This window comes from Antechinus flavipes, chromosome 1 (genome assembly GCF_016432865.1).
Source record: "Antechinus flavipes isolate AdamAnt ecotype Samford, QLD, Australia chromosome 1, AdamAnt_v2, whole genome shotgun sequence".
Taxonomy (NCBI): Eukaryota; Metazoa; Chordata; class Mammalia; order Dasyuromorphia; family Dasyuridae; genus Antechinus; species Antechinus flavipes.
In genome coordinates, this window is record NC_067398.1 from 581067269 (window position 1) to 581086489 (window position 19221).

At 33.1% G+C, this 19221-nt stretch overlaps 1 protein-coding gene across 1 annotated transcript in view; it reads left to right on the forward strand.

Moving 5' to 3' along the window:
* SDC2 (syndecan 2) overlaps positions 1 to 19221 on the forward strand; it is a 129240-nt gene that overhangs the window by 36737 nt on the left and 73282 nt on the right. The gene's annotated exons all lie outside the window — the stretch shown is intronic.

A 19221-nucleotide genomic window follows, 5' to 3' on the forward strand; every position in this document is an offset into this window, starting at 1 on the left:
TTGAGAAGCCAAAAATTCTAAGAAGAGAGATGAGGAGGGAGGGCTATTCTAGGAATAAAGAATGGTCTTACAAAATGTCTTGCAAGAGTACAAAAGATAGGATGCAGAATTTTAAAAATAGCAAGGTAACCAGTTTGGTTTGAAGCTTGAATGTCTGAATGGGATGTGATATACGATGTCTGGAAAGGTAAGTCCCAGACAGGTGGGGATGATCCTTGACCAGAGTGACACAGTCAGACCCTTGGTTTAGGGAGATTATTTTGGCAGCTCTGTGGAGTATATGGAATTCAACAGGTTAAGATTGGTTATTATAAATAACACTCCTATAAAATATTCAGCTTGGCATTTAAATGCCCTCTAAAATTTGCTTTCAAACTTCTTTGTATACATACAATTAATTGGTTATCAAATTCCAAAGACTTAATATACATTCAAATAAATTCATTATGAAAATTCTGCTGAACCTAATTTAATCTTTCTTTAGAATCTGTCTTTGCCTCAGGGTGATGGTTTTGAACATCACTTATCATTCTGGACTAGTATATTATAAATTTCTAGTACATAGGATGCTAGATAAGCCCCACTATTATTATATATCTTTTAATAAAGATACTACCAATTTCTTATAGGTTATGCATGTTATATGCTTACCATATTCACAGTAAAGTAATTTGATTACTAGGAAAAAATTTGCTATAGGCACAGTGACAAGATTTCCAAAAGGAAACCACTTATCCTATGTTGCTTTTTAAAAATATTATAACTTGATTACTAACATGCCAAACTGTGTGAGCCTTTGAAAAATAGAAGTATAAGATGATATCTCTTTTTGCTTAAAGGATTCATTATGGTTTTCATCCAGAACTTGTCCAAAGATTTGTTAAGGGGAAAGATGTAAATGGCAAAACCTGAAGTGAATTACAATTATGCCTATTTTAAGAGAACCGTGTGTGTGTGTGTGTGTGTGTGTACATATATATGTGTGTGTATATACATACATATATATATGAATTATAAGTTATAAATTAGTTGTTCTTATTACCAAAGGATTGCTTTATAGCTTCCCTGAAATATTATTTGCATAATTTTTTATATAAAAATTTAATTTATTTGTTTGAAACATCATATTATTTTTATTTGTGTGCATGATATTCGGCTGGCATGTCACCTCTCACTTCTGTGTGTTTTCTGAACCTGATCATTAAATAAATGGCCTCTCTTCTCATTTCTACTTTTCCTGAATTTTCTTTGCCTTTAAATCAAATAACAGTCAAGTACTAAGCAAGTATTTATTCAGCACCAAGCCAATCACTATGGTAGGGTATATGGTATATGATTGTGATTTGTAATGTTGTATGATGTGATAAACTGGTGCTAGTATCAGAAGTTCTGAGTTCAAATGCTATCTTTGACACTACTTATGTAATCTTGGACAAGTTTACTTGGGCTTCAGCATACTTATCTATAAAATGAGAGTGTTGGACTATATGTGACTCTGACTTCTCTTTCCGCTTGAAGTCTGTGATCCTATATGTAGCAGCCTGCAAAGAAAGAAGTCCGGAGACTGCCCATCTCTGCATTTGCTGAGAGAGCTTTTGCTTGCCTGGCCTTTTGGTGCTTTGAGAGTGCAAAGATGCCCTGCCTCCTGCTGGCATGAGTGAGAGAAGTGTTTAGTTCTGTATTGTTTATTTAGTTGACTTTGATCTTTGATCACTGCTTCCCAGAAATTTTGTGGAACATATGGAAGGAGAAAGGGAAGGACATGATTTGGTTTCTATGACCTTGAATGATAGTGATATGCAACCAAAGAGAAAAATAATTTTTAAAGGAAAGCAGTTTTCTAAGAAAGTTAGTAGTCATTTAGGACATGCAAGTGAGCAGCTCCTGTTTCTGAATGAGCTTTGCCCAAATGAAGAAAAAAGTTAGATAAATAGGAGGAATTAACCACTGGAAAAAAATACATTATCATAGGTGGGAGTTTGTATTTCCTGATGGCCACCCTCATGTGAAGTTATTTCTGACCTTTTGCCTTTGCAGGATTGCTTAGGATCATTGTTTCTCCAACTTTTTTTTATGCTAAGCCTTTCTTTTTTTGGCAATTGAGCAAATTTAAAGAATTCTCAAGTCTTCTAAGGTTTCTCCACAGTATATGTTTACATGCATAGTATCTCTGAGCTTGTGCTTTGTTCCCAGCCCTTTCATCAATAAGCCTTTGTTTCTTTTCCCATCAAATGCCCCTGTAGTCTGACTTTTTCTTAACCTTTATCCCATCATCTCAACAAATTTTGGCCTCAAAAATATCTCCTCTGGTGCTGCTTTAAAGAAGTGTTAACTTAAACAGTATATTAAATGGTTAGTTCTTTAAGATTTGCAAAACATTTCACTGTTATCTAATTGGATCCTCAGAACAGCCCTGAAAAAGAGGTGATATTTTTGCTTTATTTTGAAAGTGAGGAAATTGAAGCCATCGAAGTTACCCAGGCTTTCATAGCTAATAAGCTATTGGGCAAAAGAGGTAGGATTCAAACTCGGATCATTTTACCATTCTACCTCCCACTACTATGAACTTCTGATAGATAATGGTTTAAAAAATAGAAGTGCCTCTGACATACAAGACATATTTAGAGTTTGTACATTTTCCCCTAACAAAATTTTCTATTTTGAGAGGCTTTTCTGATATTTAATAATATTACGTGAGTTAAACATAACTCTTAAAATATGAGTCTAAAAGTTAATATATACTAGGTCTGGTATTTTTTATTCTAACATAACCAATTTATCTAAAATTAAGTCTTTCTTACACTTATTGTTAGCTTAAAGAGAGAGAAAGAGAGGTTTTAAAATATGAAAAAATTTTCAATAAACAAAAATGAATCTTTCTCTTTCCCCCAGCACTGGGAAAAGAAAAACAAACCCATAAAAATGTACATAATCAAACAAAACAAATTCTCACACAATGTCCAAAAAAAGGAAATATATCTCATTTGGTCCCTTAGCCAATCATTTCTCTGTCAGAAGTGGGGAGTAAAGCATATTTTGTCACTGGTCAAGAAATAGGAAATTAACATAAACCCACAGGACAATTTCCACTCAACTGGAATCTTTACAAATTGACCACAAGTTGTTATTTTGAAATATTATTGATGAATTAAATGACGACAGTACAACAGCCTTGGAGAACACTTAAATGAGTTCTCCTGGCCAAAGCTTTAGAAACTGTACAAAAGCTCACTTCTTAGTTTAATTTTATGAGCTATGCAAATGGGTGTTTAATAACTCATGAATTACATGAAAAGAGAAGGGAACAGAAGAAGAAATAATTTGTATCTTAAGTAAAAAAAGAATTAGATTATGCTTATTTGATTTTCTTGAAAAAGTCCTTATTCTCACAAAGATTACATCATATTCAGGGAAAACAACATGGTATGAGCACTGAAAAACTAGAACTAAGATTAGCTTCCTGCATGAAATAGCATATGAGCTGAGGTTTGAAGGAAGGGAGAGGTTCTAGGAGACTGTAGGTTCTGCTAGTGAATGAAATGTGTGGGAGGAACAGCAACAAGATTCCTGGTTTGACTGGAATGGCAGTGTGTGAAGGAGAATCATGGCCATAAGACTAGGAAGGAAGGCTGGAGCCAAACTGTGTGAAGGGTTTTAAAGCTCAACCAAAAAGTCTGCATATTATCTGAGATAAAGGACAGAAGAGGTAAATGGTCTTGGTAGTCACACAGCTAGTGAGTTGGGCAAAGAAAACTTATATCAGGTTCTTGGACTTTCTGCCTTTCAGTGATCAGCCATTGTTGCTAAAATTAAGCTCGGTGGCATCCTGCTTTATCCTGTTTCTCTTAAGCCACCAGCTCCTGCTACTGAGAAATATAAGCATATTACTTTAGATTGCCTTGATGAGATTCAGTTTGTGCATTTTATCACTCCAGTGACAAGGATAGATAATATGCTGCTAGTCATAACTCTTGGATGCCTACAGTGTGTCTACAAATCATTTTATTTGGCTTTATCAGAGGAAAGATCAAACATTCTTTAGACCCCTTATTGATTGAGGATGTAGACTAGACTATTTACTAATCAGTGACAGTCTGACCTGTTAAGGAAAATAAAAATATTCCCTAGATATTGACCCAGTATAATGACTCCTATTATTTGTCTGTATTCCCCACCTTATACTGACAGTTCTAAGGTTGTATTGTGACTAATAAAATTGGAGTAAATCCTACGGGGATGTTTGAATTTGAAAAATTCTGAGAAAGACAAAGTTTTTTTTTAAGCAATTCAATGGAATTCTCTTTTTCTTTGCAAAGAGGTAATAGAAAAAAAAAAAACAAAAGTTGATTTTTTTATTTTAATTTTAATTTATTTTTATTTTTTTTCCAAAAGTTGATATTCATGGAAGTTAGATTTATCTTGGTTTTTTTTATCATCATTTGAAAAATGCTCTGACATAAGAGACCAGAATTAGAGTGGGAAAGCTGTCTCTTAGTACTTGATGTAACTTTTTTTTATTGTTCCATCCTTTAGTTGTATCTGATTCTTTAATGACCCTGTGTGGGGTTTTCTTGGCAGAGATACTGAAATGGTTTGTCATTTGATTCTCCAGTTCATTTTACAAATGAGAAAGTGAGGCAAACAGAGAGAAGTGACTTGTCCAAGTTCACACAATTAGTAAGTGGATGAGGCCAGATTCAAATTCACAAAAATGAGGCTTCCTGACTCCAGATCCAGAACTTTATCCAGTATAACATTTAACTGCTCTGATATAAGTTGCCTCTAGGCTAAAAGTCTTCCATCTTACTAGCTGTTCAACTAAGTCATGGGCCAATGCTGTCAAGAGTCACTCACTCAGATATTGCAGCACTGGCAAGTATTGCATGAAGAAAATTGGTTATTTCACTTTAAAAAAAAACTGGATCTTTGCTTTCCTCCTCCTGTATGACATCATAAAGTAAAATAAAACAACAATTCAAAGAGAAGTCTTCTTGTTATCTAATAACATTTGATCAAGAATATATTTCTTGTTCTAACAATGTCAAAGTGGCTCAAAATTCTCCAAAAAATGGTCAAAGCATAATAAGTTTTAGTTCACTTTAACATAAGAAATAAATATAAGTAGAGGTCTTTTAAGTAGACTGATGGTTCCAAGGTGAATATTTTAAAATTCTGTTTCCAATCCAAGCAGGTTAAATGAGAATTATTGTTTAGGTACTCAGATATATTCCAAGAGATTTACAGCCTTGTTTTGACTTGTGATTTGGGATATCTGTTATTTCTATTAGTTTTGATCACTTTTGAATGAACTTTATATGTTGTGGTAGGGAATATAATTAAAAGCTGCTAAAAATTAGAATGAAACTCCCTGCGTTTCCCCTGCCCCTCCAGTTCATTCACAGATATTCTTTGCTTTTTGTATCTTTAATGTCCCTTGAATTACCTTACTAAATTTTATTTATGAGCTAAGTAGAGATTTATAGTAGTAGGTTTTTTTTCAGGAATAATGAAAAAATGTAAAATTTGGCTATGTCATGGTACATCTCTGCTCCTAATACTTTCTGATTTTGCTTTTTATTTAAAAAAAAGAAATTAGTAAGCCAAACTTCCTCTGGTATAGAGATAGAGATGTTGATTGATCTGGTATACAGTTGTCTTATATTAACATGGAGCAAAATAATAATGCTTGGCCTAGAAATTTTGCAGTTCAGGGTGTCATGTAATTTACATTTGATGGCAGTAACTCAATAAAGAAAATATTCCCTCACTCATGTTTTCAAGATGAAATAAATTTGAACCTGGATAAGAAACTTGAAATGTTTTCTTCATGTACCTCTTTCTTGTTCTTATTGATCCACCCACCTAGAATTTTTTTTTTTTTTGTAAAGCCTTGACAATAGTAAGTTGGTTACTTCGTTTTATAAATTGGATTTTTGTTTTTTCCTTCCTGGATGTCATTAGAATAGAGAAGAAAAAGTGGGGGAGAACAATTCCAGGAAAAATGTTCCTTTTTTTCTGATTAGATTTGATTAAGAATTTATTTATCTTTTTACAAATCAACTTACTGTGTATCTACTATTTAATTAATAAACATTAAGCACCTATTATGTGCTTGACAATATTATGTTAGACTCCTTTCATCAAGGAATGTACACCATCCTTAATTTTCTAATGATATATTCTAGAAAAAAAGGTCTAAGAATCTTGAGACTGCATATATATTTACCAAATTGCAATGCTTGCCTTGATTTCTGTCATATTTACCGAAGTTAGTGCTAACAGAATCGTAGGTTCATAGATTAAGAACTGGAAGAGACATCAGAGATGATCTAAATTAATCCACTCATTTTGCCTATTTAGTAACTCAGGCCTGGAAAAGGTAAGGGATTTGCTCAAACTTACACAGGGAAGAAGAAATTCACTTCATCTTCTTTAAAGTAGATATTTGGTACAATGGACAGAGCATTGGTCATGGAGTCCTGAATTCAAATGCAGACTCTCATTCTTACTAACTGTATGTAAACCTGGATAAGCCATAAAACACTGTTTCAGTTTCTTCATCTGTAATTGGATTTAATAATAGTGCCACCTCCCACAGCTGTTGGAAGGACCAAAGGTGATAACAATTGTGAAAATGTGTAACAGAGTGTGTGACACATAGCAATCTCTATAGAATTATTAGCTAGCTATTATTAGTACTGCATTAAACTAAGTATTGGAGTATTAAACACAGTAGTTTGCTGAAAGAAGGCTAGGCAACTCTGCCAGTAAAAATTTTGGCTTATTCCAGCCAAGAGACTAATTAAACTTCATGGCATTCTCTCTAAGCAGTAGGAGGTGGAAGGGAAATCTGGGGGAAAGGTTTGGGATTTTTTTTTTTTTGGACAGATCCAAATGCACACACACACATACAAAAAACTAGAATCTGCTAGTTCCTCTGAGAAGTTGGGAATATTCCAATCTAAGCAAAGGATTTGTTTAGCAAGTATATGAAACTCTTAACTATAAGAGACCATTTATACCTGATTTTATTGTGAAGATCATTTAATACTCCCTAGAGAATTTTTGTGTCCTTTTCCAAGTTGAGAGTGTCAGAAATGTCCAAGATCTAACTTCCTATTTTTCTCTATAATCCTTTCCAATTGTTTGAGGGCCTCTGAAGTTCTGTGACTATATCCTTTCTATCATAATGGACAATAGGACAGTATTACTATCATAGTTCAAGCGTGAAGTCTGTATTTATTTTGACTGACTGCTACCAGTTTGAGGAGTCAGATTTTTGCTAAGTCTGTCCTCTTATCTCCCTTACTTCTAATCTTAGTTGGAAGGAGCATAGATTTAGAGTTGAAGGAGCCCTAGAGGCCATCTTATCCAAGAGAGGCTATGATTTGCTGAAAATCAAACGGATATTAATTGATATAAAGAGAATTGAATCCAGGTCTTCTGACTATAAAATCATTGTTTCCAGTGTGCTCTATTGTCTCAAAGTCAGGAAAGCTCTTTCTGGGGGGAGAAAGGTAAAGCTGGGGAAAATCATCTCTATCTGACATAGAGAGAATTTGTTCCCATTCTCCTTTCACAAAGAAGGTCATCTATATCTTGTTGGTAAGGTAGAGTGAGAAAGAAGAAAAGGGTATTGTGATCCACATAAGAAATTTAGGAAACAGTATTCCTTTTCCCTTTTAGGGGATTTTTCCTGTGTATTACATTATCTCTGACAGCATGTTTTAGTGACCATCCATTCTCTGCTTGGAGCCCTCCAAGGAATGAAAATCCATTATTCATTTAAGAGAGTCTATTTCAGTTTTGGAGAACTCTAATTGTTAAACATTTTACCTAACTTTTAAAAATAATTTAATTATAAGCTTTCTTTAATTTGTTTCTAAACAGAGATGGATAACTACATTTGGAAATAGATCTGTGAATTCTTTCTCTTGAAGTTTGAAAGCTTTGGGTTTGAATGTTACCTCAAACCCTGAGTGTCTAGGTGATTCTGAGTAAGTCATTTAATTTTTATAAGCCTCAGTGTTCTCATCTGTAAAATAGGAATAATAATAGCACTCCTCTCATAGGACTGTTGTGAAGAATAATCAAGAGAATGTATGGAAAGGCTTTTGTAAGCCTTAAAGTGCTATGTAAAAATGACCTGTTACTATTGTTCAGGAAAAACCAAATATCCTTAGATCACATTTGTATCCATCTTTCCAAGCTATGGATAGACTGGTAGCATATGGTCAGTCATCAGTTCAGTTACTTTCAAAACATGTTGAATAGAGGAACAACAACATTGTTCAGGCATCAACCAGCTGAGAGAGAAGAAAGGTTGAGTAGGAAAAAGAGGTCTGTTTTGTTAGCCACCAGGTGGTGCCAATGGGGAAAGATAGCCTGGTTACCAGGTGGAGAACTTTTAGCATTCCTGAAAAGGAGACATTCACATGTTGGATCCCAGTAACCTTATGACTACCTTTATTGTTCATCTCTTCACTAGAGAGAGGTAATGTTATCATGGTTAGACATGGGAAAAGAGAAGAATTTGCTGAAATTCCCAAAAAAGCTTTTTTGGAGGAAATGAGAATTTTGAGCAGCTTTAAAAGATTACTAGGATTTGGCTATGATGAAGAGGATAAGAAAAACTGATCAGAAAAAAAAATATGCAGGTTTAAACAGAGGGCATGAACATGAAAGTATGTGTCTGGGTCAATCAGAACCTAACCCCAAGCTATTATAAATGAAGAGTAGGAGGAGATACATTTGAATGGATTGGGTATGCCTGGAAAAGTAATTTGAATATAATATAATGTACAGAACTACAAATTCAATGGGAGAAAAGAGAATTAAGGATCAGGGAGACTATTGGTCTAGTATAAGATGATGAGGTGTGGAAAGCAGTGGGAATAAAAAGCAAGAAATGATACAGCTTTTCCATTGGAGCTATGATGAAGACAAATAACTGGCCATCTTACTGTTAGATGATTGTGAATGACAATGAAATCTCATTTAGATTATTGCAGTTTGCATTTTTCAAAACATTTCTTTAGAAAAACATTGCTTCCTGACAACAATTCCATGAAAATAATTATTGCACAAATTTAATTTCTATATCATATATAATTATTTTCATGTTTTTCCATATATAATACATTACTTGTATCATGTATTATATATACTTGTATAATTATTATATAAGACTAATTGCAAAATATCTTTAGTGATACCTCTTGCTCTGGGATATTTCTACTGCTGAAGAAAATTCTTATGAGTCATTAAATTCTTTATGATATAGCTTCTTGGTGTTTTGCTAATCTTGATTGCTGGGGACTTAAGTCTTTAAATGGGATTTACTAAGCCCATGTCTCTAAAGCTAAGAAAGCAGCTGCAATTTTTGAAATGTATTTATTTGCCTGAGAGGGGCATGAATAAGTAATACTTAAATACCCCCAAAGACCTATGATTTCCTAGGTGTAGGAGTTCAATTATTATTCATGTACAGGTAGGATTTGAATTCAAGTACTTCTGATTTCAAATGTAGCATTCTATGCACATTTCCAGTCTTCCTTTCTCAATCAATAATATTAATTTTATGATTATAATATATAATATTGTTGATACTCAAGTACTACAAAGATTGTTTTTATTTGCCTCAGCATATACTTTTTTTTTTGGGTGGAGAAGGAGGAAATTTCAGTATATTTTTGTTTATTGCTATTTTAGGTGAAATTCAATCCTTCCTAGAGCTGCCCACTTACTTACTACATTGTAATGTCAGAGGAACCCACCTGTTGTTATTTTGTTTTTGAAAAACCCTAAATAAATAGGTTCCTGCCAGTGAAGGAGAACAGAAAGGGAAAAAAAGGGCAGTTCCTATGATGGATGAGCCCTTACTTCTCAGAAGGAGTAACTTATCATTGGTTTTGTAGAAAATATATGGGGTATCATTAATATTGTGCTGAAAGGAAATGGAAAGAAGAACCTTTTGCTGAGTATGACTAATTTTTGTGATTCTCATGGAAGCAATTGCCATGATACTATAGTGCAAAGAGAGGACTCAGTGTTGGCAATAAAGACAAGAAAATGAATTGCTAGTTATTATTGATAAGTCTGGAGAAGTGGAAAAACACTGATGTGTAATTACAGCATGTTTGAATGTGTTTTTCATGTTCACAAAAGGTCAAAGCTTTTGACTTCCTAACATAAGAGTCTGTCTCTCTTCTATTCTATTGTGATTCCTTTGTGGACTTGAAAAAATGTTTTTTAGACAGGAGAACTAAAACTTTTGTCTGTATTCCCATTTATTCACTAATATACCCAGCAAAATATTCTGTTATGCCTTTCTTTTAGTGATGAGAAAGGTCACAATGAGGGTATCTTCCCTCTTTTTTGAATTTCAGGCTTTCCAAATAAAGCATATGTCCTCTATATTGAGTATTAATGTTGAGTGGTTAAATAATAATCTAACAAGCCATCATGCTAGGCAGAAAATGGACAAGTCCAAATGACTTTTTATATGTCTGTATTGATTTTGCTATGCTACTTTTATCGCATTGGATTGGCCTATTGTGATTAGATAAAGGGGGAAAGAAATAGGCTCCTTTAAATATATTTGTTTAGCTTGTAAAACATTCAGATCTTACTTGACAAGATTTTGATGGCCTCAAATACTTATTAAGGAAAATCACTTAAACTGTCTCAGTTTCCTCATCTAAAATTGGGAACACTAATAGCATCTTTCTCTCATAGTTGCTATGAACATCAAATATGAGATATTTGCTAGATGCTTTGCAAACCTTAAAGCAATATAAATTCTAACTTATTGCAGTGATGATCTTTTTTAAAGTTGCTAGTATCATAAAGATGCTATAGGCTCTGTATAATAGTTAAGTGTTCTGGTTTCCACTATAAAAAGCTTCCACTGCTCAACTTAATGTATGACTCACAGTAAATAAATTGGATCTAGAAAGCTTAATTCTGACTCAGAGCACCAATAAACCTGTAGGACCACCTCCCCTCCCTCAGTAACACTATATATAGAAGTAACCCACTAGGAATTGTTAAATAACACTATGTGTATTGGATGAGAACATCTGTGTTCTTGGAGATGAGAAAAGTAATCACATATCTTGAGTCAATGGGATTATTAGCCTGGGATAATCATGAAAGAAGAATACAATAGGATTGTTCTGAGCCCATGTTGGTAGAGTAGAATCATAAAGTCACAGAATTTTAGAACTGGAAGAGATACTAATAAATTATCTTGTACAATGAATGATTGAAAAAGAATTCTGTTTTTTTTTAATTTAATAATATTCTATTTTTCCAATTACATGTAAAGATAATTTTCAACATTCATTTTTGTAAGATTTTGAGTTCCAATTTTTTTCCTCTTTCCCCCCTTCCTTCCCAAGACATCAAACAATCTTATATAGGTTATACATGCATTTTAAACATATTTCCTTACTAGTCGTATTGTGAAAGAAAAATCATTTAATTAAAAGGGAAAAATCATGAGAAAGAAAAAAGGTGAGCATGTATGCTTTGATCCTCATTCTCTGAATTTGGTTGGCACTTTCCATTCCAAGTCTGTTGGAATTGTCTTGGATTACTGTTATTGATGAAAAGAGCTAAGTCTATCATAGTTGATCATCACACAGTCTTGCTGTTACTATGTTCAATATTCTCCTGATTCTGTTCACTTCACTCTGCATCAGTTCATACAATTCAGAAAAAGAATTTTAATGACAGCATGTCTTGTTAAGTGGTTGTCCAGCATGCAGTAAAAAAGAACATGACAGCTCATTCTGCTTTTAATTTGCTCTCATCACTGATTGTGGTTTCCAATACCTTTTTAATTTATCTTCCAAAATATAAATGGTATTGGAGGATGAATTCATCCTACTGACTGATAGTGAACAAATGGAACTTGGTGTGAGCTTCTCTTTATTTGAGCCTCCTGGTTTAATACAAGAGCTGGAATGGCACCAAGCCTTGTAATAAAAACACCAAAATTCACAAAAATAAGACATATAAAGACCCTTTTCCTCCTTCCCCACAGCAAAGAACCTATCTGACCTTTCAATTACTAAATGAACTCAGCTCTTTCTAAAATTTTAAACTTGGCTCTCTTGATTGTATTCATAGGATTGGTTACAGTTAGGATAATTCTGTATCTCCCTTTCCTCTCTTCCTTCCCTAATCCCAAATACCCAATATCTTTTGTTGTTATTGTTGTTGTTGGGAAATAAGAGCCAAATGTTATGAGAATGGTTTCCTAGGAAATAATGTACTAACAGAATGGACAATGTTTAATTTTTTTATGTAATGTAATTTTTTGTTAAATTCTAAAATATAAATGAACTGCCACTTTAAGTAAAAGTTAGTTCAGTTTAATTGTATCTTTTCAAAGAATGTTGCTCCAGCTAAGGATTCTCCAGCTATGTGATTGTCTAGGAAGATTAATCTGAATGTTTACTAAAGTAATATTGTTTAAACTGTTTTGTACCAAGAGTGAAGATTAGTGTGTGTTCATAGTTGTGTTGATGTTGTCTCTCTCATTAGACTGCGACTTCCTTGGAAGCCATGACTCCCTTTTGCCTTTCTTTAAACCCTAGTACTTGGCATAGTTGCCTGGCACATAGAAGGTGACTAATAAATGATTTTTGATGACTAGTGCTTAAAGAAAATAAAAATATATTATTGTTAAATTATTACTGAATAAAAATATTATTGAATATATTATTGAATTTTTCTTATTCAATAAATTCTATTTTTCCAGACTCTATTAGTATTCTTTAAAAGAGGTGAAATCTTTTCTTGAAGATGTTTATTTTCTTGAAATATCTGTTCCTCCTGCTCTTGTACTAGAAGTCACAATCTAATATTAGTGGCCTACAGTTTTGTTACTGAAAATTAGAAGGTTACCATCAGCTAGAAAAACTAGATTAAATAACAAAGATTATATATCATGTAGTCAACACAGAAAATTGGAGGTTGATGAGGTAAATACATATGATGAATCCTTTATGAACTATATTAAATGAGCTAAGAGTCTCAGTCCTTTTCCAAAGTGTTTATTAGCTCTCATTTATTAGTTATAGTCAAAGTCATAACTAGCAGTTTGTCCAGGGTAAACAGCATAAAATGTGCTTAGGGCAAGCCAGCAAAACCCACCCTCAAATCAATTTTTTTTAATTATCAACACAAAAATAATATATGAAGTAATTAAAATAAATTAAGTCAAGTAGGAAGAAGAATTAGTTACTCTAGTGGCTACTGAAGTAGGCATGCCAAACTTTTTTTTTACACTCTTTACATTTTATTGCACTGGGACAAAGCTCTGGTCTACCTGCCCTAGTTACTGCTTTGGTCATAATCATTATGCCAGCAAAATTGATTTTTATCTGGTATATGAAGCCATCTTCCTAACAAAGTTAAGATTTATTTTTCAATTGCTTGAGGATAAATATTAGCCAGTTCTTTTGTTTTTACTCTTTTTTGTGTAAAGAAAAACTTGGGTTTAGATAAATTTGTACCAATAACTACAATTTAGGTGTTTTTCAGAATCATACACGATGGTATTTTTGGTATTTCTTATCAAGATATGGCTGATCTTAAGTGGACTTTGCCAGAACAGTAGCTTCTTACTATTATAGCCCCTCCCAAGATTACTTTGTATCTGATATGTTTCATATATCTATATATATATTATCTCCTTGTTAGATACAAGTTCCTTGAGGGCAAGAACTGTTTCATGTTAATCTTTGCACCCAAGTCTAGCAAAGAATAGGCACTTAATAAATATTTAACTGGTTAATTGATTAAAGGGTTAGTGTTTTAGACTTCTCCATTTCCCCCATGTTACCTTACACAAAGTAAGTGGTAAATAAGTATTTGCTCTTGATTTGTTTTTTATTCTGATGGATACTGAATTTCTTTCTCCTCTTTCAAAAGCCCTATCCTAGTGTGGAGGTAACTGAATTCTCCATCAAAAATATCCCTGGTGATAGATTGTTTTCCAAAAGACAAAGCTAAGATCATAAGGGCTCATCACCATGTTGGCTGCTTTCAAATACCATTTGCCCAGTCATAGTCAGGTTGCAATCTTCACCAGTCTAAGGATCCATGGAATATTGAAATTTTTTTTTGTTTAACAGAAGCAAAAACAAACTAAATTCTAATTTAGATGCCTTATGCAGCAATCACATAAAGGTCTGTTAGATGGAGGTGATAAAATAACCATGGATCCAGAAGACTTCAGTATTGCAGAAATTTTGTGATTTTGTTAGTGAGAATAGTATTCTCATTGCTGATGTATAGATCAACATCTTCTTACCCCCTTAAATCTCAGACCATGTTGGAGAGTTGCTATTGCTTAAAAATTTATCACCCTACCAACTCCTCAGAATTTATCACAACAATCCACTGTAATTCACAAATTTGAGCTCTAAAATTGATTTTTGAATATTCAGCTCACTGGTAATATTCTCTCCTTTATTGAAACTATAAATGTATGTTTGCTTGTCATTATTGTTACATAGGAGTGCTTCAAATTCAAGGAGTAAAATAAGCCCCAGTTGTTTAGGACTATCTCTGGTAGGTTGGGGATAGTGACTAAAGAAATTAATAGAAGAAAATTATTTCTTTGTGATATTCATGAGAACACTGAGAGAAACTTGATTATATACTTTTGTGCAACATCCCCCATCATTTATCATAGTCCTCTGATTAACCAGTCAAACAACTCTACCAAAAAAGGAAACATAAGTTTGTCACAGCTTGTCTTAATTAACCCATAGTTTACCTTAGTGATTATTACTTCCTTTTCTGGGTGCCCATAAGCCATCTGTTATAGGAATTTTCTGAGGTATTTGATATCAGACTTACTATAGAGTGTAGTTTATAGGTCTATAGAATCTAATATCTACCTTCTTGCTCCTTTTAAAATTAGGAGTACACTTGCTTGTCTATGCATCTTTTTATCCCCATTTGAAGCCTTGCACAGTGCCTTGCAGGTGCTTAATATGTATTTATTGACTCAAGTTGCAAACAAAGTGGTGATGGTGCATCCAAAAAGAAGTTTAATGAGAAGAAATCTTCATTAAAGGAACAAAACAATTATTAGGTATAAACAAACATGTCACTCTAACCCAGTCTTCTTAAATTATCCTAATATCGCAATCTTTGTGTGGGGAAAAAATGTTTGGTTCATACATTCATACAATACCATGAACTCATTCCTTTATCACCTTTCAGTACTGCCTCTGTCTGGCCAGGGACCTGATTTGTAGGGGTACCTTTGTGATATTCATTAATAACATTGCTTTTTATACTTGCAGAAGTTCCTAAGCTCTCATCTCTACTTAGTCCATCTTTGCTCTTTTCTACTTTTTTCATAGTCTATTGAAATCTCCAGACTTTTTTTTTTTTTTAAACTCCTGGGCCATTCAGAAAGGAATCATCCAGAGAAGCATCCAGCATACCAAGCTGCTACCTAGCAGTATGTTGACACCAAGATCCATCTGTGGAGTTACCTATTGTCACTGACCCTGCTCTTCAGTGTTTTTACTACTTAACTTTCTTAGATTGAAAGCCACATCTACTACTAGGTTATTAGGTTACCTCAATTGTACTCATCTTAAGTAGTGGGAATACATCCATTAAGCATTAAGAGCTATCAGGAAAGGGTGGCTGAAAGCGTCTCTCAATTCCCAGCTCCAACTTGAAGCTGTCTTCACTGGCATTCTAGATATACAATGCTGCACAGGCACATCTCATGCTAAATGTTTTTTGTTAGAAAATCTATTCTTGATTGAAATTTTCTCTGCTACAACTGATATCCTTTTAAACTGGACAATTTAAAGCAGACTAGCTCCTGAGGAAGTAATTTCAGCTATTGGTTGCCAAGCATCTAAAAAAAGAAAATCACTAGTTTCAGGAAGCCTAACATTGAATTTTGGGTTGCCTTTTTTCAGGTGATTTGAGCTCTCAGAACATTTTCTGCCCAACCTACTTTAATCATCTTCTAAATCACAAAATGTGTGCATTATTCTGAGTCTAAGAGAGTAGATCAAAGAGTATTTTGCTTTTCTTTTGGGTTAGAGTGTCACAAGAAACACGAAAGTAATGCCTCAAAAGCCCATGTGCTTTGGGAAGGTCCCCACCCCTTTCAGCTCAGGAGCCAAGTCAGCTGTTGCCTGTGCTCAGTGCTTTACTTGAAACATGTTTTTTCCTTAGGCTTTTCTCTTACCCTACCAGCCCTTTATCCCACTTTGCTGTCATCCTTTCTTCTGGGAACAATTGACATATGGCCCAAAGAGGCAAAAAGTAGGAATTACTATCAAAGGGCTGGAGTCCACTTGGGCAAGGTATCCTTGTTGAGATTCACAACTCTTGATTTCACAAATTAAATTCTGCTTTTCCTAATAGGAAAAATATTACCATTACTTGAATTTATTAAACTTTTGGTGATCATGAATTTGATTAAGCCCAAACTTCTTCTTTTTCCTCTATTTATCTTTGAATTAATTTAAAATTTTTTAAATTAATTTTTAAATTATTTATTTTTAAAATATTACATTTACATATTATCCTTACTACTTAAGAGGTCTCTTATAATAAAAGTATAATAAAAGTAAAATAATTACACAAAGCTAATAATAAAAAATAAACAAAGCCCAATCTAAAGGTATACATATAGCATACTCACTGTTTTATGATATTTTCTCGTTTTTATAAGATTATTATTGTTACTTTTTATGTATTATGAATCATTTAAAAATGTTTTCTTTCCCTTTCATGTCCTGCCGCACTGAAAAGAAGAGGGGGGAAAATTCTTTTTAACAAACTATTCCAGTATTCTTGCTGATAAAACTGTAAAATGGTGTGATTTATATAATAAATTGTGCTATAAATGTGAGCTTTGATTTGTCCATTCAACAAATAGTTGTTGAACACCACCCATAAGCAAGATGTTGTTGAGTTTAAACACTTAATAATGAGAGGACAAAAGTTTTTGTCAATGAAAATAAAATTTCTACACCATTGAGATGTCATGTATTAGAGAATATATACAAAAAACCTTTTTCATACTAGTTATTGAATTTTTGCAATAGTTCATCAGAACAGAAAGTAAAGAAATGAGGAAAGAGGAATTAAAAAATCTCTTCTGTAATATTAAAATGCTAAATTGTAGCAACAGATTTCCTTTTATTCTTTCCCTAAACGTTTCCCTCTGTAGAAGAAGTATATTGGAGACTTTCTGTGAATTTAGTTGATTTTTTTAATAATGATTTTTTTTTTATCTTTGGGCTTTAGTGTTGGAAGATCCTGAATGATGAAAATTCCTCCTGTGTCTTGAAGCATCCTGTCTTTGTTAGAGTCTAATGTTTCTTTGATTCATTAGGTCCTTAAGAGAGTTCTAGTATTGAACGAAAGGAATTACAGGTATTCCAGGAATTCCTGAATAACTATTTTATCATAAAGAGCAAGCAGGTTAGAGATTGGAAGGGGGGGGAAGTGGAAAATAGATAAGTTTCAATAAGAAGTAGGTGTTAAGAAAAATGTAAATATGTATTTTCTGCAAATTTGACACCTTTATTTTTGAAAATAAAAGGCCTTGGCATTTACAGAGACTTTTAAAGTGTATAAACAAAAATGTGGGTGTTACAAATATTTGAGGGGAATTCTTTTAAGAGACAGAATTGTTTTAATGGAAAGAAAATTATGTGAAAAAAAAGCAAGGTTCATTTGTATAAATATAAGATAAAATTTAAATATATACCCATTAAAAAGGTTTACTAGAGGGAAAGACCTTATGATTCTTTTACTTAGAAATGTTTGAGAAGTAGACTTTTGTGGAATTGTATCTGTCTCTCTTTTTTAAAGTTTTGAATACAAAAAAATTGGTTTTATAAGAGTCCAAATAGAGATACCTAATAATTTTGAATTCATTAAAAACTAATGTTTGTTCATGATGAATGTTCATGTTTTGTTTGTCTTACTCATTCAGTGCTATTAAAACTTTAATGTCTTCCTTTTAGGAAGAGATATGAGTAATAGGAAGTTGTACAGATAGGCTTGACTTGTGTCAACTCCATTCTTCCAAAGTAAGCAGTTTGTGTTTTTTCCTTTTTTTTTTTTTTTTGAGGAGGCAAAGGTTATCACTAATAAACTAGACAATATAGCCATTCTTTTATCTTAAAAGAACCATAAGTGCTATACATTCCCATGTGCTTTATTGTTACACTTTGGAATATTGCTTCTTAACCAGGAGAATCCCATTTACTTCAACTTACTTAATTTTCATTTTATACAATAATGCCTTTAATCTATCTGCCTGCTTTGGCATTTGGTGGTATATACTAATTGATCGATGGTACTCATTTGGAGATTCATTCCAGAGATCATTTTTAATAATGCTCTTGGTTATAATTATTGAAAAAGTAAGATCCTTATTTATTAAAATTTATAGTTACTATCTATAGTGTAAGTATGCTCATATACCAGTTACTTGAATGGTATGTTAATGTAAATTAACCTCCAAATACTAACAAAGTCCTCTATTACCTGAAATTTATTCCTTTCAGGGAAGTTAAAGTATTACATTTTCACTAATACTGTTGTTCCATCTCTCTACTTAATACCTCTTACATTTTCTTTGGTTTACATTTTGGACATAGATACTGGCTTTGTGATCAAGAATATATTACTTAATATCTCTGATCCTCAGTTTCCTTTATAAAATGAAGATTAGAAACAGCATGGCTTATGAATAGATAACTGATCCTCAGAGGCAGGAATACATGAGTTTAAGATCTGTCTCAAATCTATATCAAGTATAATATTGGGCAAATTACTTATCAATATTTCAGATAATTTTATGACTTGAAGTTGTAGGTCTGTATTAGTAGAGGGAGTTTATTCACTAGATCTCTAGACCAATGAGGAAAATATAGTTCATTCCTTTTATTTCTGACCCCATTAAGATAATAAATGTCATACTAATCTCCCAGGGTAAATCATCTATTAAGTGACTATTAGGTTCTGGGTGCTGTTATAAGCACTGCAGATACAAAAGAGGCAAAAGACAGTCCTCTGCTTTCAAGGAGTTCACACAACTCCATACAAACAAGGAATATATGAGACAAATCGGAGATAATTGACAGAGTGAAGATACTAATATTAAGGAATATCCAGAATGATTTCTTGTAGAAAGTGGGATGATAGGGT